This window comes from Talpa occidentalis, unplaced genomic scaffold, assembly GCF_014898055.3.
Source record: "Talpa occidentalis isolate TD23 unplaced genomic scaffold, MPIMG_talOcc4v2.1 talOcc4.7, whole genome shotgun sequence".
Classification (NCBI taxonomy): Eukaryota; Metazoa; Chordata; class Mammalia; order Eulipotyphla; family Talpidae; genus Talpa; species Talpa occidentalis.
Window position 1 is genome coordinate 23500879 of NW_023605083.1, and position 27117 is coordinate 23527995.

Here is a 27117-nt window from a genome sequence, read left to right on the forward strand (position 1 = left end):
GCAGCCCAGCGCTCAACCGCTGCACTACTAGGGGAGGCCCTCCACCAATTTATATCCCCACCAACAGTGTATGAGGGTTCCATTTACTCCACACTTGTGGTTTCAAAGAAAAAACACACCATGACTATTCTGACAACCCAGTAGTTTCAGGTTTTGCATGCAAGTCTTTAATCCATTTTGAATTAATTGTGTATGGTATCAGATAGTGGTCTAATTTTATTCTTTTGCATATGGCTGTTCAGGTTTCCCAGCAGCCTTTTTAAAAGAGAATTTTATTTCTCCATTGTATGTTCTTGGCTTCTTTGTGGTAAATTAGCTATTCATGTATATGTGATTTATTTCTGGGCTTCTATTGATAGTTCTGTTCCGTTGATCTGTGTGTTCTTTTTATTCTAATTTCATACTGTTTTGATTGTTATAGCTTTGTAGTATTGTTTGAGGCCAGTGAATGTGATAACTCCATTTTTTTAACCTAAGGATTGCATTGACTATTCAGGGTCTTTTGTGGTTCTATACAAATCTTACTATCATTTGTTCTATTTCTGTGGAAAAAAATGTCATTGGAATTTTGATGGGCATTATTAGATAACTGTATATTCCTTTAAGTAGGATGTCCATTTTGATCCTCATATGATACCTCCCTGTGCTCACTCCTCTTTTACTGTTGTACTCATTGCCCCTTTACTGATGAAGATATCTCCATTCTCTTATTCAGGCTTTTTGTTTACTCTCCCCATATTACTCCTCCCAAAAATGACTACCCTTTGTCTTCTCTCACAGTCCAAAACCTGACTTTGCTTTAAGGTTCTCTCTTTTCTACTCTCTAGATTCCCAGGCAAAATCTCCCCGATAATACCAGTTGGTGAACTTCTCCCTTTTGGGACTTATCATAATGTTTTTAGCCTTCATCCTCTATTTGGTTTCCAAAATAGAGTATCCTGCTCAAGTATTTTATTCTTTTGTCTCAATTAAGCTTATTGAAGGTACTACTCTGTCATCCAAGACCAAGTAGTAGGAGCTAGCAAAATATGTATTGATCTGCAGTATAGTCATCACTGGATTTAAAAGGTTAGTTAGGGAAATTTAATAATTATTCTTTAGAATTTAGTTTGTAGAAATCCTACCCTCTCTTCCAAATCTAGAAAAGGATAGGGAAATCTTTTATTTTTTTGGTAGGGTTGGATTGACAGTGGTATCTGAAGAGGAGCGGGAGGTGTGGTGTATGCTTAATAAAGAGGAATGGTCTTAATTTTTTTTGTTTGTTTCTTTCTATTGTGACCATCATACAAGATAAGAATGTATTTTCTTTTAAAAATAAAAAAGAGTTATGTCTATTCTTACTGCCTATCAGGTATTAGGGTAGTATAGTGTTTTGGGAATGACAGCATCTTAAGATGTAACGTCAGAACTTTGGTCTGAAAATCTTACATTCAGGAAGTCCAGACCTGGAACAGTCTGTGTACTGCTGAGCTGGGGGTCACTGGGGAACGGGTGCCACCTACTGACTAATCGTAGTCATACTGATTCAGGACAGCCACCTGTTTGGTTTGGCTCAGATCAAATAGGAGGCTTAAGGAGGTTGGCCCCAGAGACCCAGGGACATTCTTTGCCAGCATCCACCATATTTCATAAGAAAGTTTATAAGACATAGCCACACAAAGTGAGGGAGGTGTTTCAAATGTGGTCTTTCTAAAAGAATTTCAGGAAAAGAGTTCTCCCAGGAGAAAAATATCCGCAGTCTTGGTGCAGAAAATGATGGAATTAACATTTGATTGAATGCTGTTATTGATGGCAGGAAGCTGCGGCCCTGCAGAGGGAGAGTTGGTGAAAAGAGGCACCTGCCTAGTCACAGGTGGGCAGTGGGAGTGCTGCCCTGAGCCTGTGCAGAGACTGTACTGATATAGTCCTTTTCTCTTTGAAAGGGGTCACTCCAATGTGGAGTGGCCTGCTTGTTGCTGATGTTGGGTAACAGGCAAAACTAGAAAGGGACCAGAGATTCCAGGGTGGGCCCAATCTCCATATCTTTACCCTCAGGCCTGTGCTCCACTCCCTATAGCAGTCTGATCCTGCTTGGGTCTCATGCCTTGTGATAAGGCACTGGTGCCCTAAGAGTCATGACCTCTCCAGCTGGATTAATGGTCATGTTATTCCCCTCGACCCCCACCTCCTTGTGTGAGTCAGGTTTTAGTCTTGTGAGACCTCCTTTCCAGTTTTTCTATTCTTGTCCTCCATTATTATGAAAAATTGGATTTCATATTCAAGTACTACTTATTGGTTGTGAAACTTCAAAACGCATTCTCTTATAAAGTCCCACAACTGGTCTTTCTTCCTTTTAAAATCCATGTTAATTTTCTGCAAATTTTCAAATGGGTTGACTTTGTTTCAGGTCAAAAAATATAATATTTTAGCTGTTCCTATTACTTGCTAGGGAGAAGTAGTACCTTCAAGGAGCTTAAAGTGGATGAAAGGTTTAGATGGTTAGCAGGGCATCCACTGGATTTCAACAACAGTTGTACTGTTAAGGGGTGAAAGGTGAAGTTTAATGCTTAGCTCTGTTTTAATAAGGGTTGAAACTGTTTAAAGATTTTGAAAAATAGAAATTATTTCATTGAAAATTAAAACATTTTCTAATACAGTAAGTGAAAAGTTTATATATAATGTATATAATAATGTTGTAGACACATGCACAATGTGAGTTTTATATACATAGTACATGCAATGTTCACACAGTAGAGTTTTAGAATGTCAGTGAGAGTGATGATGATGTGGTTTTTGGAGTCTGTGGGCTTGAAGTGCGGGGTCCTTGGGTTCACTCTGGGAAAGGTTTCACCAGAGCTCCCATTTCAGTGACACGCGGCGAGTTTCCCAGGCGAGTTTCTCCACAGGACAGAGACATTAGTTATATTTAAAGGGCAGGCTTATTAGGAAAAGGGACAGAAGAGTAAAGTACACTTGCATAGACACAATTGGGCAGGAAGAGCTGCCCCAGAAGGGACAGGTTTGCTAAGAGAGTCCTGCATGGTTGCAGGCATGTGGCCTTGACAGGTTACGGGCAGGCAGGAAGGCTCCTGCCCTGCAGAGGGAAAGAATTGGTGAAAAGAGGCACCTGCATAGTCACAGGTGGGCAGTGGGAGTGCTGCCCTGAGCCTGTGCAGAGACTGCACTGATATAGTCTTCTGTTTGGGAGGGCTCACTCCTTGTGAGTCATCAGTTGGTTGCTAATTTTGGATAACCATGTAGAATCTTGCAGAATCTGAAAGGACCAGAGATTCCACAATGGGTTCAATCTCCATATCTTTACCTTTGGGACTGTGCTCTAGATAGCAGTCTGATACCTGCTTGAATGTTATGCTTTGTAATCTAGGCGTCTATGCCTCAGGATACTAGTTTCTGCAACTGTGTCAATGGTTATGTTACAGGGCAGGGACCAACCTGTTACAGTTATGCTACTCTCTTCTGCCCCTGTAACAGGGTGGTCCCCAGGAAAGGGGCAGGTTCCCTGCCCCACCCAAGGGAGGGTGGAGCTGAGCAGGAAGAGGAGAAGCTGAAGAAGAGACTGAGGAAGGAGGCAGGATGGAGCCAGGAGACCTGGAGGAGGCGCATGGAGCCTAGAGACACGTGAAGAAACTGCGCTTGTCTTTTGGTCGTGGACTGGGTGACACAGATGTGGGTGAGACCCATGGGGAGGTAACAATGGCAGCTTTTATCTTGATGTTGATTTTGCTCTTTTCCTTCCGGGCTTGTCTGGTTGTTTCTGACTCTTTTCTGTGGGTCCCCACTGGAAGATGCTTTAGACTTGTGGCAGGCTTTGGGGCCTTGCTCTGGGCCAATCCCATTTGGATGGACTTTTACCCAGGAGGGGACGGGTAACTTTGGGTGCTTCATTTAGAAACTAGACTCTTTGCCTTACCTGTATTGTTTCCTAGTTTTATTAAAGTTCCTTCCCATTAAAGTCTCATATGTTTTGTGTTGATGCGGCGGATGGCAGAACCCTACATAGAATAGACAGGTTTGCGGGGTTTGGGCTGCCCCTCTCCCTGTCCTATAACACCCCCACCTCCTGTCCTATAACACCCCCACCTCCTATTCTTGTCCTCCATCAATGAGACACTAATGAAAAGGCACTTGTGTCTCTGATAAACCATCCAGCATCCAGCTCCTCATCTAAGAAAGCCATAATTACTTGCCCTCTCAATACCCTTTTGGGTCAATTTGTAAAGTACGTTAGAGATGGATAGGTGGGATTAATTTCCTCCACCAGAAAAATGCATCCTGGACACATGATGTAGATGTGAGAAAGGCCACTTCCTATATCAACTGAGATCCATAATTAGGTGCTTTAATTTCTTGGAGGGGGGCCCGGTACTTCATAAAAAGACTCTTTCATTTGAGTAATACACAAGGCAAGGAAACAGAGTAGAAGGATCATGAGGGAGGTGAAAGAAATGTTCTTCCAAAAACCGGAGAAGCTATGTCTAGGCAAATTGGCTTTTGGGGGCTTCCCACCTTCACTCTCTGTAGCAGTTAATCCCAGGGGAATTCCAGCCCTTTGAATCCTTACCTACACATTCATATTAAACTTAATCCTTCATTGAGATGCATACTCAGGAGGGTTTTACCTAAATTAGAATGAGAGGAAAGGAATGTTGCTTAGCTCAAAAGAATATCACTAGCAGTGAATGCTTTCTGGGTGCCGGGCACTAGGCTAAAAGCCTTCGGACAGATAAATTCATGGGTTCTGTCTACCAGTGAAGTAGAAATAGCATTGACTCAGGAATGGAGGATAAGTAATTTAGACAACATCCCAGAGCTAATGAATGAGAAGATTGGGATCTAAACCGAGTTCTGCCTGACTCCAGAATCTATGTGCTTATGATATTCTGAACCTCTAATAGTATTTCAGAAGTTTTTAAGTGGAATTAACTTGGTGCTAGAGAAGTTATTAAATACCAATCCCATGGCTTGCCTTTTTTTTTAGCTATAAGGACCTATCTGTGATATGTTTCACAACTTTCTTTTTCTTTTTTTTTTTTGGATTGAAGAGATGTCGCTTCATGAAAGCTCTAGACTTCCTTAAATGGAGAATCAATGTTAACCTGTTAACTTGAGCGTGTTTGTGCTTGTACATGTGTATCTTTTTCACATGGAGTGGGGATATTGAACCAAGAGTAGTGACACTGAAGAAAAGAGAGCAGTGACAGAAGATGGAGCCTGGTGTATAAAGCACTGGACTGAGAGACAAGGGTCCTTCATTCTAGTTTTCACTCTGCCATTTACAACAACAAAAGCAGAAGTGAAAGCAGAGCAACAGCAGCAGCAACAATAATAATAACTAAAATTTGATTGATACCGTGTGCTAAATGCTATTTCAAATATTTTATGTGTTTAATTCACTTAATTCTCATGACTTTCCTATTAGCTAGTACTATGATTATCTCATTTTATTGATAACAAAATTGAGACATATACAAAATCTCCAGGTCACAATAGCTTGACAAATGGTAGAAAGATGGCTTACACGTTGGCAGTTGTGCTTACTATTTTAACTATTATATAATAGCATCTGTTGGCTAACTGATTTGCAAATTGTGTCAGTTAACCTTTCTAGGCTTTAGTTTTTCCCATTTATAAGTTCATATTTTTTAAAAATATTGAGTACTAAGCTTGTGTAAAACCATACAGACCAGGTAGAGATAGAAATGACCATGTACCACAGGTGCTTCCCTCCCTTATATCACATATACATAGTGCAGAATGCAAAGGAGAGGTGACCTACATCACATTGATAGCACCTGGAAAGGCTTAAGGAGGAACTGGCATTGTAACGTGATATTTAAGGCTGGGTGTTGGCCCAGGAGGGACATCCCAAACAGGTAAAGGTTCAGGTGAGTTTGGGGATTTTAGTAACTAGTTCATTTTGACTGAAGAACAGGATATTAAAAAACAGAGGAATCTGCCAGAGGAAAAGAATGAGACCCATGCTTAGGGATTCATATCCAGGACCATTAATATCTGCAATGGTGTGCAAGTCAGATTGGTTTGAGGAATGACTAGAAGCAGGGAAGCCAGGGAGGAGACCAGAGAAAAGGTCTGACTTAGAGAACTGAGGACCTCTAGTTGGGTGGGAGAAGGGAGGCTTGAACAGTGAGGATAAATGGCAGAAACATCAGGAAAGCAGGATGGGACAGAGGAGGTGGTGCAGTGAGCAGATAGTTGATTGAGAGGGTGACAATGACCTGCAAAGGAGGACAATTCATCTGCTAATTTCTTTAAACTAAGATTCTTATGGCATTTGTAAGAAGTTACTCTTGGCTAAAGTTACTGGATTTTATCACTGAAGCTTAGAGTAATGACCTTTACAGGGGTGTGATGATAGCTGAGTGACAAGCATATCTCCCTGTTCCCAACTTCCCCCCTTCAACTGCTGTTACCTCTAATCAATAGAAGAGTACTGCTACACAGGTGTATGGTTTTCCTCTTAGAGGTATTTTTTTTTCCTTTCCCCAAAGAGGTAGCATAATGTAGTACTAACAGGGCAGACTGAAGCTAGAGGACTAGAGGAGCTACTGACTAGCTGTGCGTCCTGGGTGAGAAATGTAATCTTCCTGTACATTAGTGTGTACATGTGTAAAATGGGGATAATTAGCCTATCTCATAGGGTTGTTGTGAGGGTTAAATGAGTTTAATATATGTAAAGTGCATGCTGAGTAAACACGTAGGAAATGTTTTCTCTTCCTACTGATGAGTAAACTGAGAATCCAAGAGATGAAATTATCTAGCAGAGTTAGATTCAATCCCCAGCCTGCTCATCTCCAAGGCCTCCTTAATTTCCACTATGCCACACTGGAGTTGAGTAGAGCCCTAACAGAGGTGAGAAAGAAGCAACAGGATTGCAGAAATACCACAATTCAGTTTACAGAGGGAGGAAGAGTAATATGAGAAGAAAAAAGGAGAAATTGGGAGGAAGAACAGGAATAAAGAATTCTAAAATAAAAATCTTTTCTGTTTTTCTAATTGTTAAATTAAAACATCATAGAACGAAATTCGTGCTATCTAACCACTTTCTGGTTCCCCTCTCAAACAACCATTGCCAACAGACATTTTTGAAAAATCAGTGACAAATCATTATATTATGGTAGAAAGCAGGGGAGATAACTCAAAAGAATAGAGGTGATTGATAAGTTTGGATGCAAGAAAGTAGGGGCCATGAAGCTTGTTATTGGGGAGGACAGATAGGGTAGGGATTGGAGTAGAAGTAGAAGGCTCTGTTGTCTGGGTTTGGAATGAATCTGGTGTGGAAGGAGGGGACAATGGGCATAGATAGCTCCAAAATAAGGGGGCTGAAACAGTTTATGGGTTAGGAATTATTTTGTGCTATGAATTCCTTTAGGTGTCTGATCAAGTTTAGGGGCCCCTTCTCAGAATAAGATATTAATTCTTCAAACAAAATATGTGGATTACAAAAGGTAAATAAACACTTTTGAAGCTGCCTGCTGCCCCATTTGAATGCTCTCAACCTTGTCTGCAGAAACCCAGAGATGCACCCAGAATGCATACTGAATCCAAATCCCTAGCTGCAGTATGTGATTTTAGACATGGACTTATCGTCAGGTGATTTGGACACCCTAACCATAGAGAAGTTATGTAGAATATCCACATCGCCACTCTCATTTAGTTATTTCAGAAGGACGCTGGCAGAGTGAAAGTGCACTTCATGTGCTGATCAAGCTCTCCTAGTGTTCCCCTATTCTGCCCCCCACCTCCATTCCATTGAGACACAGAAGCAGATAGTTCTGGGTTACTGACTCCTTGTAAAAGGTTCTTGGTATGCTCCATATGCTGGCAAGATGGCTGTTGCACTTCCCTATGGGACTAGGTGTGTTGCCCCCACATATTTGGTATTTAAGTTTGCACATAACATTCAAAAAATCACCAACAGCTCTTCTTGGACCATGTGGAGAGCAGGAAGAAGGCTGGCAGCAGGAATAGCCTAGGGTGGATTTGTTGGGGCACATATATTAGGAAATGAGTTTCTGAGATTTTCCTTATCAACTGTTTAATCAGAAACTGGCCAAATCTCCCTACAAAATCATCATGAATATAGTAGAGGAGGAGGTTTACATCAAATAATCCCATTTACTGTTGAATTATGTTTTTATATTTTTTCCCAGGCCACACCCGGATGTCTGTCTATAGGAAAAGTACTTTTCTACTTCTTGCCCATAACTAGATGTGAAATCATCATCCTAACTACATCCATTGTTGGAATTACTATTTTGGGTTGTCCCTATGTAGTGTGAAATGAAGAGAAAAAGTGTGTAGCTGAATAACGATATGGAAATCCAGACTTAAAGACATTCTCTGATGGCTTGGCATCCGCGGGATAAATTGGTCATAGTTTTCAGCAACTCAGATCAAAGCCAAATGTTGTTTGCATTCAGACAGTGATTCAGGGACCATGTCTTATTTGGTTTCTTTGAAAATAGAACACAGACATTTTTTCATACCTTTGAGAGAAATCTTTTGGCTTCCAATTCTGTGCCTTGTAAATGTTATTGTACCCTAATACAAAGTTTTACATCTTGTCTCAAATGTCTTTTTCGGAGTTATTTCCCCATCCCCAAACTGAGTGACTTGTGATGAGGGTCTCCTGATGTAATGGGAATAAAAAAATGGCCGACTGGTTAAGATAAAAAAGAAATGAAAGTAAATAAAACACATATGGAACATCTACTTGCAGAGTTAAAATATATTTGAGTGTGTATGCAAATCAGCCTTCCAAATAGAAATCTAGACTGGGCCAGTCTTAGGTGCAATTAGGAAGTAGCTAAGTTTGCTTTACTCAGTCTTTCAGGTTCCTCTTACCTGGGTATTTTTCCATCACCTCCACCTCTCAGTCTGCTTTCTGAGCCTAGAAACTTCAGATGATTAGAAATGCTTCGAATTCAGTATCAATTCAGGACTCTTTCCTTTGCTGTTTGTTTCCTTTTATTTCCACTTCCCCTTCCCACACACATGAATGTGTCCTATGTCTATTTTCTGTGGGCCTTATTGCTCAGGTCAAAGCTCCTTATTCCTCAGATGTAAGAATTATTTAAATGACTGCTTTTCAAAGAGTATATATTAACTCATAGCTAATTCTGTATTTTAATGGATACTTTATAAATTTTAAAATTATTTCCTTGTTTCTTTTTTTTTTTTTTTTTGCCTTAGCAGACTTTAATGAGTATCTATTATGCAGCATGCAATGACTTTGGTGTAGATTATAAGTGAGCCCAGTTGTCAATTGACATGGGGATCAAAAGGTTAAATAGCATGGCAAGGTAGAATAACAATTTGGAGGTGACGCTATTATAGTTTGGCTCCAGAATCTGGGTCCTTAAATCATCCTGTTGGGGTCACTCCAGCATTTAGGTTGTGAGTACCAAGCGCAGGACATAGACAAGGGCTGTGAGTTTTATGGCAGGACCATTCCAGGTGAGCCAAAGAGGGCAGAGAGGGATCTATGAGAGTGGCTCTTCACCCTGGCTGTCCATTAAGTCATTTTGAAGCTTAAAAAAATGCCCTGATACCCAGATCCCATTCAGGCTGAGTAAAGAAGAATCTCTGGGGGGTGAGTCCTGGCTATTTTGTATGAAGAGTTCCTTCATGTTTTCCAAAGGATAGCCAGCATGAGAACTACTGCAGGAAAGAGGCTTCAGGCCTTGAGAGTGGGCTAGCACTCAGAAGGAAGGAGGAGAATGCAAGTGACATGAGATGGGGGACAGGAAAGAGGTATCAGGAACAGAATAGGTAGCTTCTCTATTCTTTGTCCTGTCTCTCTCACTACCAGCTTTCTGGATCTTCCTCTGGCCTCCTATTCTTCATTCTCCTTGTCTCTGACCTTGTCCCCTTCCCTCTTTTACTTCTCTCCCCCTCTTCTCTGCCAACCCCTTTATCCTCTTCCTTCCTACATTCTCCGGTTGTTCTCCTTCTTTTATTTCCTCCTCTTCCTGCCCCACCTCTTTCTTTCAGTTCATGACCTTTTTGGGTCATCTCATTTAACATTGCCTTTCCTCCCTGCAGAAAGTGAGCAGAGTTGGTCTCAGTTCAGTCAAAATGCCTATTGATAGTCCTAAAGGAATTAAGGGAAGGCCTGGGATGTATAAATCCATTTCCCCAATGGTAAAATTAGTATTAGTGTTAAATATTGATAAGGATTTTAATATGGGGACCTAGAGCATAAGCCACCTGACTCTGCGAATGAGGGAAGAGAGGAAAGCTTAGAAGGTGTTTTAGTTTTCTGTTGCTGCTAATAACAAAGTGACATAGTGGCTTAAGTAATCCACATTTATGTCTTACAATTCTGTAAGTAGAAATTTGGCATGTGTTTCAGTGGGTTCAGATCAAGATGTCAGGTGGGCTGCATTCCTTTCTTGAGATTCTAGGAACAAATCTGTTTCATTGATGCCTTTTCTAGTTTCCAGAGGTCACCCACATTCCTTGACTCATGACCTCTTCCTTCATCTTCAAAGCCAACAGTGTAGCATCTCTGGTTCTGCTTCTATGGCCATCATGTCACTTTCTCTGTTTCTCATCTTCTTTCTCCCTTTTCCACTTTTAAAGATCTTTATGATCACAATGGTCCCACCTGGATAATCCAAGATAATTTCCCTATTTTAAGGCCTTCTTATTGGTCATCTTAATTTCTTCTGCATCTTAGTAACCTATCTCATATAGCTTAACATATTCACATGTTCTAGAGATTAGGATATGGTTATTTTTGAGGAATCATTATTCTACTTACAACAGAAAATCTCACAGAATAGAAGTGGTTAGTAAAGGGCATTCCATGTAGACAAAACAGCTGATACAAAGACTGAGAGGCTTTTGAGAATGTTCATGGTATGTTTTGATGAACTGTAGTAGTTTAGTATAACTTAATGGTGTCATAACAGGCCATTGCACTCCTAAATGAATTAAAGGAATGTGTAAAATTACATTTCACATTTATACAATATATTTTGTTCTTAAATTTTACGTATAATTATTTTACTCCATTTCATCAAAATATCTTACAATTGGAATATCTGTGAGGGGCTGTATACTGGTAAAGCTAAGAGCATGTGCTCTGCAGCCATAGGGAACTGGGTTCTAATCTCACTTCTACTGCTTATTAGATTTATACCTGTGAGGATGAAATGAGATCAAGAATGTCAAGTGCTTCGCTTAGCCCCTATCACATAATAAGCCCCTAATAAGTGTGCTTTGTGACATTTACCATAATTAAACTGTGTCTTAACCTTTTTGGCTTATAACTTACACTCTTACTTCCTCCTTAATGTTTACTTCTTACTGGAAGAAAAAAGAAAGCTGTGACAAGAAGAACATTTCTGACCTATGCAACCTGTTTAATCATTATTGTCAAGTTCAAAATGTCTAACTGCTGGCCCTAAATTCAATTTAGAATCTAAGGACTCTCTGCCCCTACTGCTTACGACAACAACCCCAAGTAGTACCTATAGGGTATAGGTATTCATTTTGTAATCAAATTCATTTTGATTACTACTATTCATTTTGTAATCAAATACGAATTTTAAATCATATTTGATTACAAAACAGAAATCAGAAAAGAGATAGGGGAGGTGAGCTAGGCTGACCTGAAACTTTCTAAAGTAGTATTGCTAACAATAGCAGCAACAACAAAGATGACTGGGACTCGAAAATGCAAATTCTATACATTTTTTAAATTTTTGAATGTCATTCCAGGAAAATTTTGGCTCTATTTTATCCAGGAATGAGGGATAAAGTCCAATTTCAATAGGGATTTAGGAATGCATATATTTCCTATTAGTTGCTGAGTTTCTGGGGCTACATTTGTTAACCAGTAACTGAGAACATGTAGAAATAACCTGCTTTTTCAAGGTAATTGTCTGACAACCAAAAGGATAAGCTGCTCTAGCTGACCCCCCCAAAGGTTGACCAGCTGGTCTGAAAGGAGGTATTGTGTAACTACTGGGGGACTACAGTGTCTCTTGCTTAAAATTATACCGATGACATGGTAGGATGATCTTTAAAAGAGCATGAGTAATGAGCCATGCTTAATTTAAAAACAAAACAAAACAAAACACAACAACAAGAATCAAGCTAGAAGAATGTCACAAAAACTAAGTCTATATTAGGTGGCAGGCACCTTTAAGTTTGATCTGTGTATTTTTGTACTCTCATGGTGCTTTAAATACCTTAGGTACTTCTATAAGATTTTTAACTGTATGCTTAAAAAATTTAAGTGGATCTACTGGATCCCATAAATGAAAAAGTACAGCAATCCAATGGATATCAGGGCTCTAATGGTTCCATCAGGGCTCTAATCCTTGTTTTCTGCAACCTTTTCTACCCTCTGCTGTCAGCTCTCTCTGCAGGTTGAAAGTAGGATAGCTTCATTTCAGTCTCTTTACAACACACAGAAGAGGAAAGGTCACTTTTTAGTAACTCTTTAGAAAGAGGAGAAGCAATATTCCTTAGTTGCCATGGAAGAACTTTTTTCTTTATATCTCATTGACACAAATTGAATCATATGGCCATCATGGAACACATCTCTGTGGCTAGAACTTTCCTCTTCACATCTTATTGACCCAAACTAGGTCACATGAACATTATTGAACCAATCCTTGTGGCCAGGGGCCTGCTGTGCACTATTTGGCTTAGTTTAACCTTTATGAGTCATTCATTTTGATCAGGAAAGGGAAATTTCTCTCAGTCATCAAGCCTACTCCTGGAGGTGGGGCTGGGGTTAATTTCCTCTGAACCTCTTGGGCTGTGTCCCTTATCAATAGTGAAAGCCCCTGGCTGCCCATGTGTTCTGGCCAGTATTGTAATTCCCATCCAATCTTGCAATAACTCAACTAGTGGAACTGAGGTCTCAGTCTTCTAGGAACTAGCCAGAAGTATCCCAGTAAGTGGTGGAGTTAGGATTTCTAGGTTTTCTGATTCCAAAGTCTACCCTCCTTCCAGCATTCCACCCTGCTTGAGTAAATGAACAAATAAATGTCCAGGGGATGCAGAGTTCTGTAGCCTGAAAGAGTACTAGAGTAATGGCTAATATGGGCGACTATTTCTGTTTGAAGCCTGTCCATTTCCCCACTACCTGTGTGGCACTGGGAAGATATATCTCTTTGTTCATTTATTTATTTTTAATTGAGGTAATATTAGATGTCTCACTTCTTTCAGAGTCTGTTTTCTCATCTTCGCAGTGGAAATTGTGCTAGACTTTAATTCATTGGGATGTTGTGAGAATTAAGTAGGGTAATGTGGATAATGAACTTGGAACAGTGTTCGTAGCATGAAGGGCATATAAATGCTCTTACCCAGGATGGGTCTGCTTTGGGAGCAATTGTTCTTTTGGACAAGCAATGAAATTACACTCTTCCCTGCTTCACAGAGTTAAAATGGGATACATGTGTTTCTATATGTGAAACCCCCCGATTCCTTTACCAATGTGGGGATTTAGGATTTGTAGAAAATTTCCAAATGTATTCAACCCTCATATAGATGTATTTAGAGACTAATGTGAGTGCAAGAGTCCAGAAAGCCACTGAATTACTTTTTTTTTAGAGCTTAATTCTACCCAAAACTTATTTGTGGTTCTAAATTATCCTGATGGTATCCTAATGTTCTACCTTAATTTACTCTCCCTAAAAAATTATCTTCCTGTCTGTACCCATATTTCATATTTTCCTTCATTTTTCTTTCCATAATTTAGTACCATTTTGGGGGTGGAATTCAAGGTGATGCTAAGGTGATGCAAGGTGATCTGGTTTGGTGTGGTTTGAAGGAGGGAGTAAGGTGTCACATAGGAAAAGGACACAAGGCAGTCATAGGGGAAGCACATCCTCTTTGCAAGAGATGTGAATTGCAAGAGATTGTGAATTTTCTTCCTTAAGAAGTAGGAAGTAATATTTTAATCTTCAGAATACAAGGAAGAGTTTGGGACCACAGAAAGAAAATGGCAGGTGTTTATACTTTTTTTGAGTATTGAAATTATTACATATATACATATAGGTGTATGCATACACAAGCACAAATCATTAGTGCTATTTACTGTCTCTGAAGGTAGGAAATTATTCTTTCACTTCCTCATTAATGCATTTAATTAGCATTAATTAAATGCTAACACTATTGCTAGACCATGACAGGCTTATGAAGAAATGTAAATTCAGGTCAATAGAAGGCAGACAGATACAGTTAAGATAGTATTATAATCAGATCATTAAATTTACATAACTATATATAAGTGACCAGTATGGGTATTAAGTAGTAAGAGTATTTATGTATTATGTATATCTATGAACTTATTTTCATTTTGGTAAAGTCTTGGTAGCTATACTTTAGTTTTATGTCATCAACCTATATAGAATTATTCCATCAGCCTTTCTACAATTTTAGATGCATCTCTGTTGGGTTTGTACGAAATAAGAAGACAGATTTTACAAATCAAAAGAGAAACATTGGAGAAACATTGTCTGGAATAAAATACTTCACACTTTGGTCAGTTGCATGTGGAGTAATGTATTTTAGACTCTGATTTACAATTTTGACCTTAAGAGATCTGATGTTATGAATGTAATAAGTATAAATAATAATTTTTAAAGAGTGTCCCACTGATGTGTAAGTAGGAGAGTCTAGGTTAACTATGCTTGTGGTAAGTTTAGCAGAAAGATCACTTAAAAGTTTTATTAGGGTATCAAAACTGATAACATTCCACTGTTTGTACTACTCACTTAGGAAGGTAAAATGGAAATTTTCCATCTTACATATTTAGTTCCCCTCTTTAAGTTGGCAAACACTGACTTTTTCCACTGCATTTCTATATAACTGAACTCTTGCCAGCTCCTCTGTGTGTGTGTGTGAGTGTGTGTGTGTGTGTGGAGAGAGAGAGAGAGCGAGAGAGAGCACGTGCGTGTGCACAAACAGCTAGGCATACTATCACTGGTACTGTTAGCTCAGCTTATCTGCACTTTGGGGTTAAAACATGTTTTTTTTTTTTTTTTTCTATATACATTTTACACGAGTTGGAATCTGATCATAATTTTTTACAAGTTTGTAAATGGTTTGCTGTCAGAATAGTCAGATTGACACAAATAATAGTTTTCAGTAAGTTTTGTTGTTGGCGTGTTCCCTCTAAGAGTTCACTGTGTTCCACGGCTATGGTTTTGAGTGTTCCTATATTTTATTCTAGCTATTTGTGAGTAGAAACATAGAGTCGATGCCTTTGGTGCTTTTTCTGATGCTGGAAGTTCTCATTTGCTTATCAATTCTCTGCTCAACAGCCAAACTACTCCATACTATGTAGAAATTATTCTTGCCTCCATACTCAATTATGTTTATCTGACATTGATATCAAGATGCAAGGCATCTTGCAGTTACACTTTATATACTTGCATTATATTTTGCCCACATTGAAAGGTCATTCACAGTTATTTTGTAGCAGAGCAGTATCAAAAAAACTTTAAGGGATTCTAGAGTGGTCAACCTAACAATGTATCCTAGTCTCTTAAACTACTAAACTTCAATTTTCTTGCTTCTGAATAGATTACCAATGACCATCTCATATAATTGCTTTGAGGAGTAGATTAGATGATCTATGTAAAAAGTCATCATTTCTTCAGTTTGCTGTATCCTAGACACTGAGCAAAATGCTTTATGTAACATTTTCCAATAATAGCTTCCAATTTACAGTGCCTATAAGTGTTAATTCCTTTATTCCCAATCCTGGAACAGGGCAAGTACTTACTAAAAATTTCTCAAATAAATGAGAACTGGACTTAAGCTGGAAGCAGGGCCCTGTTTACCAAGTCAATTGCCTTGAGTCAGTGGTTGAGAAACATAGAACTGAGGACTCTAGAGATGGAATATCCCAACTGGATTGCAGCTATCACCTATCTGTCTGAATGGCTGCCAGGCCATAATTCCTAAACATAATGGAGAGCTCATAGGGAAGGGAAAGTGTTGTTGCTAAGCTACGCTATTTCCTTTCCCACATTTTTGCTTTATTCTTTCCTCACCTATCCCTGCCGACCAGTTTAGTCCAGAAGAGGTGCAGATCTCATTCTGAATCAGTCTTCGGTTGTATCATGAGTGCTGCACTTTTACTATATCAAATAGAATCTAAGGACATTGCAGATCTATATTCCTGGCCAAAAAAAAAAAAAAAAAAAAAAAGTTAACCATAGCACTCTACCTATGTAGTAGTAAATTTTTTAGGAATAGTAGTGGCTCAAGAAAATCCCACCTACATAAAAAGTGAAGAGAATTTTGGGGATCTCCAGGTTGATGACTAGTAACTTTTCAGTGTTTCATTTACATGAGCTATTGATTAAAGTAGGGTATAGCATTATATTTTTCTATACCAACTTAGTTGTTCCCTACAAGTGGTAAATTTTGGAAGGATCTGCAAACCCCTATGGTACCATTTCATGAATCAAAACCTGTGTATTTGAAACATTGGAAGCACTTTTAAAAAGTTTTTGTAGTTTCCACCCAAAAGCAATCTATTCAGCCCAAGAGTCTAGATGAAGAGAATTTCCCATGATGCATTGAAGGGTTAGTGTTCCCATCTTCCTCTCCTCCTGAAGGCTGGAGTTAATGAGAAAGAGTTTTTATGTGAATGTCAGGCATGTTGCAATAACTTGCCACAATGGAATAATCATGGCAACTTCCACTACTTGGTTTCTTTGTTTTTGTGATGTTGCTGCATGCTTCATTTTATGAGTGTTTTCTTGTGTGCGGTTGAACCCATCTATTGCCATCTTGGGCTTGGATGCTTGCATTTAAAAGGAGATGAAGAACAGAGGGAGAAACTGGAATATTGACAGAATGACATATCTTAGGCACTTTTTAGTTTATTTTTCTCCTTCTCCTTCTGCTGACAGATATTCTGATGATTAATATTCTGATGAGTTTGTGACTTTATTAAAAGGGAAAAAAAAAGTCTTCCCTAAGGGGAATCTTGAAAAACAGATCATAAGACATAAGAAGTAGTATTGTGAAAACTGAACTTTTTTGGGTGACGTCAATATCGTGGATGTAGACCAACCTAGTAATATTCTTTCTGAAATAAAATTATTTTTGGTTTGGTTTTCTGGGGTGAGACTCATTTTGTACTTGAGGGCTTCTATCTTGATCATAGCATCTATTACCTGAATGCTAATTTATATTTGAGTGAGAGCCATAGAATATGAGAACTGGTGAAATTCTAAGTGTCTTGAGATATCCTTATTAATTTCCTTCATGAGGATGGATATATTCACCGCTGAAAGGCCTAACTAGAGGCTATTGTGTGCTTTACATATATTGATTCCCAAGATGGACGTTTGTGACAATTGAGTTGGGAACCACTAATGGTTGGCCTTCTGGGACAACTTCTTAAGGGCTCTGAGCAAGACAAGCAGAAAGGCTGGGATCACAGCTTAGGTGGGTTTGAAGCTGAATTTGCTGAATTCTTAAGGAGAAAGTGCCATTATATGGAGCAACATATGCAGGGAATGCGCCTCCATTCCTAACAGCTTGTGTTTAGAATTTACTTCCTTGTAACACTTCTCATCTTTTTTTCTCTCTTCTCTGCCTATACTTTCCAAAGATGCCAAGGGCATCTTCTGTGAGTCACCTATCCATTTCCTAAGTTTTGTGCTTCCAAACCCTTTTGCCATTTTCCACTTTATAATTTTTACTCTGTTTTACTATTGGATGTTTCTTCTCTTGTTCCTAACGATTTGACATCAAATCCTGAGAAACGCTGACGCCTTTCTCACGTTAAAACAAAACAAAACAAAACAAAACCAGCCAGTTCAATAAATACAGCCCAAGAAGAAGGTGAAGGTGTCTCCTTGCTGTGAACGCTGTTCGGGAGTTCCTCGACTCCCTGGCTCACAAAAAGGACTGTGTCTGTGAACTCGTCCAGAAGGAGACACAAATTCAGTCTTGGAATTGGCCAGCCTGGTGGCCAGCGAACCCGCCCCCACCTCTTCCCCCCTCCCCCTCGGGCGCTCACACTCAGGAAGCAGCTGGCTGCAGGCCGGCCCTCGCGGCCGCTCACACATCCACACTCCTCGCCGGGCCGCCTCCCAGCCTCCTCCCTCCTCCCTCTCTCTCTCTCTCTCCCTCCCTCCCTCCTCCTCTTTCCCCCTTCTCCTCTCCCTGCAGCCGTGTCCACACTGCGCCGCACGGGCAGTCCAGAGCGTGGCGCGCACGGGCACCAGCGCCCGGGGCCGCCACCACCACCCTTCCCCGCACCCCCCTGCCCCCCACACCTCCAGCAGCCGTCCGGGCTCGCACTCGCGCTCCCCAGACGGACCTCGCCAGCAGCAATTAGCCAGCATCCCGGGGCCGGCCCCAGACGCAACCCCAGGCCCAGAGCGAGGATGAAAAGGACAGGCCCGGCACAAAGTCGAAACTCAACTTTTTAAAAATATTGTTTGCGGGGGTGGGAGTAGGCTTGGTGAGGGAGGGGGAGAATGAGTTGATGCCGAGGGTCCAGTCACCCTCCTTCTGCCTCCTCCTCTGCCTGCCGCCGCTGCCCTCGCACACGCGCGCGCACACACGGCACTTGGGCCGGGTTTCCGCGCTGCGTCCCCCGGCTTGGATGGGAGTTTTCATTTCAGGAGGCAGAGCCGGCGGAGCCGGGTGAAGGGCTGGAGCCCTAAGTTACTCCTCGTCAGCGCTGGCCTCCCGCTGTCACTCACGCAGGCTGGCCCGGGGAAGGGACCCGCACGCCGGGCTTTGTTGTGGAAATCCCGGTTACCTGGTAAGTGGATGCCATAGGAACTTTACTCGCAGGCGAGAGACGGGGAGAAACCCAGCGCTCGAGAGTGTGGGGGAGGCAACGCTCAGAGACGCAACACTAGGGTTTAGAAATAGTTTTCCACGCTGAGCCGGTGGCGTTGGCGCAGGTTTAAGGATACCCGCGGCACCCCCCCCCATTACTCTGAAAGATCTGTTTACTGAGATAGAGAGCAACCCTCAATTAGGAATCAAGCTGTATACTTGTAAGTTGCTTAAGAGCGCCGAGTTTATCAGACGAAAAGGAACTCAAGGTCTTAAAAGTTTCTCTGATTAGGCAGAGTTGTTGTTTTTCTCATTTCAACGAAAAGGACGAGAGGGCTACAAAATCAGGGCGAGTTACAGGATGCACGGGCACAGCCGTGCGAGCCGCGCGTCTCTACTGAGGGGAAACTTTGGAGAAGTGGGAATTGATGGGGTGACGTGAGGTCTCTCTCGCGCACACAGGACTGTAGTTGTCTTTTCCAGTTCCACGTGTTTGTGAAGTTCCATGAAGGCTGTTTTCCACGCCTGTGTCGCTTCCGAGCCGATGTCTACATGGCTTTGGCGGTTCTTGGGTCGGGGGTACATTCGCTCGTCGCTGGGACAGGTTCGGCGACCCGCAGCCGTGGAGCCCGGAGCTCTCACCTCCCACGCGGCCAAATGCGCAGACACGATCAGACGCGCGCACTCCCCACCGGGTTCGTCACCTCGCGTTTACATTTTTAGGGGGCCCGACAAAATATCAGCGCTGTTTGGAAAATGTCTCATTCTCGGGAACTTTGTCCTGAGCACGACTGCCGTCCCTATAAATGACCCTGTGTGTGTTTTGAAGGCGCCCGGCAGCTCAGTGGAAAGCGTGAGTGAGCAGCCAGTGCGGTCCTAGACGCACACCTTGCCCGGAGCGACACTTCCAAGTTACTCATTGGGGCTGACAAGTCACCTCGGGGATGAGGAAGTCACCCAAGTGTCTGGAAAACTTGGCTCTGATGAATTTGTCATCCTATGGATGATTCAATTAGGTACCCGGAGGGAGAAACTTTGGGAAAGGTCATTCCAGGCTTCGCGGGTCGCGTCCTCGACTTGTTGGGGGGTGTTTGGGAGGCAAGGATTGAAAGGAGAGCCAAGGGCTGGGACATGTAGTGGGTGGGGACTCCCGGGACGTGTGGCGGGTGTGGCTCGGAGACCGCGAGCTCCGGGGAGCTGAGGCTCCCCGGGGAGCTGGGCTCCGGCGGCCCGGCAGCGCGCTGGTTCCCGCCGCCGGGGCTGCTCAATCGCTGGCCAGCGGCGGCGCCCTTTGGGCCCGGACTTACTCAGGTCTGGATTGCACAACAGGAAGCCGGCATCAGTTTGTTTTGTTTTGCTGCGCTAGCTAGCGAACGGGGCCGAGGGTTGGGGGCAGAGGCCGCCCGGGAGTGACGGGGTCGCAGCAGCGCGGCTGCCGGCTGGGCTCTGTCGCCTCCGCCCCTCGACCCGCCCCTTGCTCCCAGCTCCTAGCTCCTCTCCACTGAGGCCTGGGGTGAGGGCCCGGGACTTCCGCCCGCCAGGTTTGGGGGGTCCGGAACAGATAAGAACTGCTCTCCTCCTGCCCTGATTCACACGTGCTTCGAAGCCGCTTCCCTGTCCCCCCGGGAAGCACCTCTCCAGATCTCTCCAGCAAAACCCTCGGGATAGAAGAGGCTCTTGCCCCTCTATTCTGTTTCTCACCTTCCTGCTAGGCTTCCCGGGCTGCAGCTCGGCCCTCACTCCCCGGTCATCTTAAACCCCGGCAGATGGCTGCGGGGCACTTCCGGAGTCGCAGGGAGCAGCCTCAGCAGGGACTGAACTCCTGCCATTGTGACTCTTCCTGAGGGAGAGAAGAGCTTTCTTTGCACCCTCTCCCCACCTACTTCCAGGACTTGGCGTCTCCCCAAAGTTGGGGCCTGGGGCCTGGAGTTTGTCAGAGGGAAGTTCTGCAGCTCCCTCCAGTGGACCAATTAATTCCCTTTAGGTTATGGGAACTGGGAAAATCAAGTTTAGACGTTCAAGCTAAAAGGGACCTTGGCAATCATCTACAGATGGGGAAACTGACACCCAGAGAATTTTAGGTGTTTTGCCCAGGCCCTCATAGCCAGTAGTTGCAGATCCAGAGCAAACACTGGAGTTTCCAGTTCAGAACATTTCTAAAGGTGAACGGAACACAGATTTAGAATCTTGTTCTGTTCCCTCTGAAAGCTTTATTGCCATGCTTTATACCTTGGGAGTTATCTAGATATCAATACTTCCCCACCCTCCACTCCAAACAATGAGGTTCACTACTAGACATCTCCTTTCATACTAAGCTGGGAAACATTTCTTCATATAAAATTAATTTGTGTTAGTTTAAATCTTCACATTCCTCTTCTCCCTCCTCCAAGTTTGCTTCTAGTAGTGATGTGTAAAACAGGTGCAACCTGCAAAGTTTTGCAGAAAAGGGATCAGTGACAAGGAAGGTTGTTGGGGGCAAGTTTGAAGCCATGTAGAGATAGGAGTATGTGATGTTATGATATTTTTGCAGTTGGGAACATCCTGAAGTTTAAGAATTGCTTCTAAATGCAGTACATTTTTTTGTGTTTTTATTAGTCGTGTGTGCAGCCAGATGAGGCCTAACACTACCTTTGAAAGGAAGAGTAGGGGGCATTTCTTTTCCAGGCACTTTCCAGATACTTTTCATTTTTGCTGAAGTAGTTGAATTTTTTTCCTTCCTTGCATAGAGGATTTAGAGATCCTTGAGTGTGAGTAGTTAAATTTAACTGTCTCTATAACTCCCTCTCTCAGTTAACCTTAGGCCAGTATTGAGAAAGCATGTTTTCTATGATCCTTATTCCTCACCCAAGTTGTTTAATAGTAGTCTGTTTGTCAGAGATTGAATACCTGGGTGATTAACTTGGGTGAAAATCACCATTATTCCAAATAGGAAAAGCAACTTTTTTTTTTTTTTTAGAATGAACTTCAGGATCCACCTAGTTGGTGAAATTCCTATTGGGTCAAAAAAGGCAGGGCTAGGGGGTTAAATAATAGTAAATTAATTTTTGAAATTAATTTAATAGTAAATTAATTTCTGCCTTCATTTCTATGGCAGAAAGTGGTCTTTCTATCCATTTGGAAGAGAGCCTAATGTTTTCAGTCTTTTTTTTCTTTGAGTGATCTTTTCTGCTAGTAAGTTAAATCTGAGGGCATACTTTCCACAGGCCTTCCTTTCCTATTGTAGTTATTGATTTCTGGAGTTGGAGTGTTAATTTGTAATTCTTCCAGAATATAGGAATATTTCTTGAAGAAAATAATTCAGGATATGGCCTCCCGTGCACATTCTCTTCCCTGGAGAAATCACTTTCTGTGTTTCTGTAATTATTTTCTGTAGTACCTATTATAAAAAAGGTGGAAAGACAGGACTGATTTCTAACTTTTCACTGTTTGGTGGACTCATAGATTCATCAAGATTCAAAATAAAATGAAAAATATGTGAATGGAACATAGAAAATCTATGCAATAAAAGTGTGCTCCTTATTCATTCCAGGAGGATGACACATATAATAAAATCTTTAAAATGACATTAACATGTAGTTTGATTAAAAGATGCCCAGTTCCAAGTGTGTCTAGTTTTCTACTTACATCAGGCAGAATTGAACAAAAAAATCACTTTTTTTAATTGGGGGAAAATAAAATATTGTTATAGGAATGTGCCCATATTTTATACTTGTTGAGTTTTCACAAGATGAGCACAACAGGATAATTAGAATCTGGATTGAGAACTAGAACATACTGATACCCCAGAAACATCTCTCACCCTTTACCAGTTACTACACCCCCCCCCCAAGTAACCACTGCCTTGATTTCTAGCAAATATATTAATTTTGCCTGGTATTTTTTAATACCTCATGTAAATGGGATTATTCGAAATGTACTCCTAGGTCTGACTTCTTTCTCTGACATAACAACCTTTTATTTAGTATGTCATAATTTTAATTCCTCCCTAAGATCATAGGATCAGTTTGATCTGCAGAAATTATTTGCCCACTTTACTTGGTATGATAGAATTAAGAGAAAAACACTAAAAATAGTTCTAATTTATAGTTTCACACAGTCTGATTAGGGAGACTTATGATACAGGTGAAACCTGTAGGATGAAGTCAGTGAGCAGGGAAAATGCTGAGGAGCTCCTTCCACTATAACAACCCAAAATGTATTTGACATTTCCTCTGTTAATGCCAGCAACCTCACCAACAAAAGATGTGCCTGATCTCAGTACTGAAATGACTTCATTTTGTGACTTGCAGCTAGGATTTTCTATTGTTCACAAGTAGACCAAAATAAAGGCAAGAATAATGTGCCTACTCAGAAGAGTGGACAGAGTGTCTATGCTGCTTTTTCCTGTTTTAGAGAAAGGAATAGATTGGGAAACATGTAACTGTAATTAAACTGGTTCCACAGGCACATAAATTAGTGATTTTATGACAATGTTTTACTTAAATTGACTTTATTCAGGCAATAAGTGATAAATATAGGCTACTAATATAAATACAGAATTTACATATTTTATTTATACCATATTTTTCCAGAATAAATGAGCAATGTAGTTTGAAAAACATTAAGTATGATAAATACATGTAAATATGTAATTTAGTATGAAAAAATCTTTAAGTATGAAAAATATAAATATGTAAGAATAGTATAAAACAGTCTATATGCATATAAGTGCTGGGGAGAATTCAGAATAAATTACAGAGAACCCCAAAACTTAATGAAATCAGAATTTACACAGGGAGATGAAACATAGAAATAACTATAAGACAATGTAGAAAGTTACAGAGTAAAGAAGTTAACATTTATTGGGTCTTCTTATGTATTAGAGACTGCTAAGCAAATGACATGTATCATCTCATTTAATAATCTCTAATGCTATGAACTATGTACAATAGTGTAATTCTCACTATTTTACAGACCAGAGATGTGGGGATTAAGAGAGCATCAGGGAAGGCCACAAGTGAGTATTTTCAGTGAGTCTGAAGGGTGAGCAGGAGCTGAATATGGGGAAGAAAGGGGTAGAAGAAGGGAGGAGAAAGACCACTCAGGCAGACTCGAAGGTGAATATGTAAAATGAACATAATCAAAAGATCCTGTCATGTCCCACTTTTGGAACAAAATCACAGGAATTTTCAGTAAAACTGAAATTATGATGGCTTTAAGTAGTTGAGAACAGACTTGAGATTGAAGAATCTGCTGGGGCCATCTTTTGTCTAATGTGATTTCTTCAAGGCCAAAAACTGAAACAACCATGCATTTCTTCAGGTACAGCAAGGTTGCTGAACTGAAAATGGGGAGATAGGGATACAATGTAAGCTCAGACCCTGTACCAGCCTTCTTGATTAAAAAAAATGAGGCATTCTGAATAACAGTTATTCCTGAAGTTCTTAGTCAAATGTGTGAAGTTTCTTTTCTAAGCCTGCTGAATATTGTATCCAGAAGAACTAACCAGATGCCAGGGTTATGTATGAATTCTTGTTATTCTTGTGTGTGAAGAAATGGATTAATGTTTTCCCAACCTTTTCAGCATGACCAATAGATTCCATGTCTGTCTGTAACTTGACTGAGTCATTCATGTAGGTTTTTTTTTTTTTAATAAATATGTTGTCATTTTGGTTAAGAGCCTAGTCATTGTTGTGGACAGTCATACTTCGGCAGTGATGTCAGTGAATACAAGTTGTATGAAACTTCTGTCTACCAACAGCTAAAAATAGTTACATTGGTCATTTGTAGGCAATAACTAACTACACTGAAGAAAAGCAATCGTTGTTGTACGTGTGATAGGTACATTTTATTGTATGCTTGAATATTTGGTTTAATGAGTGGTAAATTCCATTTTATTTCTAGAGTCTTCATGGGTAGATGTTTATTACCCTTTGAAAGGATTATGCTTTTAAATTTGGAGATAGCTACTCACATGAATCAAGTAATTAATTATACACACAAAATGATAAAGAATGCTTTAGTCATTTATCCATATTTTTATTAACCTAGTTAGCTCTTTATCTGAGTATAGATTTTGACTTTGGAAAGAATAACCTCTAGCCAGTTACTTTTATATTTCTGAAAAAGTTTTGTGTTTTTTTTTTTTTTAAAGATTTATTTATTTATGCATACAAGAGCTGGGGCACAGGCCAGAGATGCGGGGGTGGGGGGGTGGGGTGGTGAGAGGAGTCATCAGAGACAGAGTGGGGAACAGAGCAGGCAGACTGACTGAAATACACTGCTGAGGGGAGTAGCGGGCGAGCCAGGAGAAGTCTGCCATGCCATGTGTGTTGCTCCCAGCCATCCGGGGATCAAACTCATGCTGCAGAGGCTGCGGATTGCTTCGTAGTGCTGATACTTAACTACTTGCGCCACCAGGGAGGCCCGAAGTTTTTGTGTTTTAAACCATGGCCATGTGCGCTTCACATTTTGCAATTCAGGTAATTAATTCAATGGTGACATCATAGGGAATATGTTCATTTTTCCATTTCAAATTTTCTTCATAGGATCTGATGGTTAACTCATATAAGAACACATTAAAAAAATTGAGCTCTCTAAGACAGTTATGTGTTAAACTGTTTTCCTCTTTACCACCGTTAAGAGTGAGGTTTTATTTATTGGAAAGCCATCTGCCCTTTTTGATGAAGGAGATCTAAAGTTGTCAGTCATTTTGGTTTTGATTCTGTTCATTAATTGATATTTATAAATCACAACTGATCAATTGACATTTACTGACAGTTGCTTTTTTACTTAATTGAGTGTACCCTTCCATAAAATGCATTTTTCTTAACCAGACCACACCTAATACATTGGACATACAGACTTGGACACCCACAAGTAACAAGTAAAATATATAGTTAACCTACATTTAACCCATGCATTTGATTTATTAATAATAGTTTCTATTTTATTCCAGTCAGTTCCATTCCATTAAAAAATACTTTTACCTCTGAAGAATTATTTCAGGGCACACCAATGCATTGCAGGAAAGCAGTTTGAAAAGCACTGCATTAGACAGTATACTTTGTTAAGCATTGGTCTAGGGACATATGGCTCATACACTTGTTTCAGTGTATGGGCCAGCCAAGGCATGGGTTAACCTTTCTGAACTTATCTACGTTTGTCTTTAAAATTTTAATTCCAAGTTCATTCTCATTTTGTGTGTCTTGCAACTGTCTAAGGGAATCCCTAATTATCGCCTTTCCCCTGGCCATTTTTGGTAGGACCACAGTTTCCTAGAACTTTCTGTACTCACCGATGAGCTAATGACTGAGGCAAAGTAAATGAAACACTTGTAAGCAATTACTGCTAAAGGTAGTGACATTAGATAGCTAGGAGGATATGAGAGTTGAATAGTTGCAATGAAGTGTGAAAAGTGGATTCTAAGAGAGGTTACGGAACTTTTAATATTGCCCTCCAGCAGTGTTTTCCTGAAGGTTTTGAATTTCTTCTAGAAATCTGTAATCACTCTTATTATGTAGAAGTATCAATGCTGCTTCTGATTTTTAAGATGGGATTGATCAACTAGAGAATAAATTCCTTAGTCGAACTTGGTCTTTCCTTTATTTCCTATTCTCTTTCCCTCATTTCCCCTATGCCTTTCTTTCCCGTCTTTCTGTCCTCTTTTACTCCTTCCCCCTCTCTGCCTTTCCTCCGTCTGTATTTACTACCCATATTTTGAAGATCATTGTATTTGTTCAGTAGAGTACCTTTACTGACTGGTCTTTGGAAGAATGGTCTTGAATCTCTGGAAGGAACATTATTATTATTTTTTTAAATTTTAAATTAGGAAGTTAGAGCTAGCCCTCCTTGATTTCATCATGTTGGTGATTATATAGTTTGAATAACATCTGTATGTTTTAGTGTTCAGAATAAATGTTAAAGTTCTTAGAATTTCTGAAATTAGACCTGAGAGTGTCCCAATGAATATAATCTATGCCTGGTATTTACCAGGTCTACACTGTCTAAGTTTTCTCACCACATCTCAATAATGTAGAATTATCCCCTGTTTGTCTGTGGATCTGTCACTCACTGAATAAAGTTACAAAACCATACTTTGTTGCAGGTTACTTTATCATAGTATGGTACCCTCCCTTTCAATTTAGAGAAATGATATTGTACACATCCCATGCATTTCCTCTATAATACCCTCTAGTTTCATAGGCACATGTTTGTATTTCCTCTTGTTAAAATTGCAGACAAGAATAATTTTGATTTATTGGTGACATCTAATATAGCTGTGTTTATATTGTTGCCAATAAAATGGCCTACATGATTGGGTTTTGTTTATACAAT

General features: G+C 40.6%; 1 protein-coding gene across 4 annotated transcripts in view; it reads left to right on the forward strand.

Moving 5' to 3' along the window:
- The window catches only part of GLIS3 (GLIS family zinc finger 3), a 654971-nt gene that overhangs the window by 84588 nt on the left and 543266 nt on the right, over positions 1–27117 (forward strand). Inside the window, exon 1 of one of the 4 annotated variants that reach the window (XM_054689184.1) lies at positions 18508–18781. The exons of 2 other annotated variants lie outside the window; for them this stretch is intronic. The gene's annotated coding sequence lies outside the window, so the exon portion shown is untranslated. Of the gene's footprint in view, positions 1–18507; positions 18782–27117 lie in introns of those variants that run through there. One more of the 4 variants, XM_054689182.1, reaches the window with a different exon arrangement.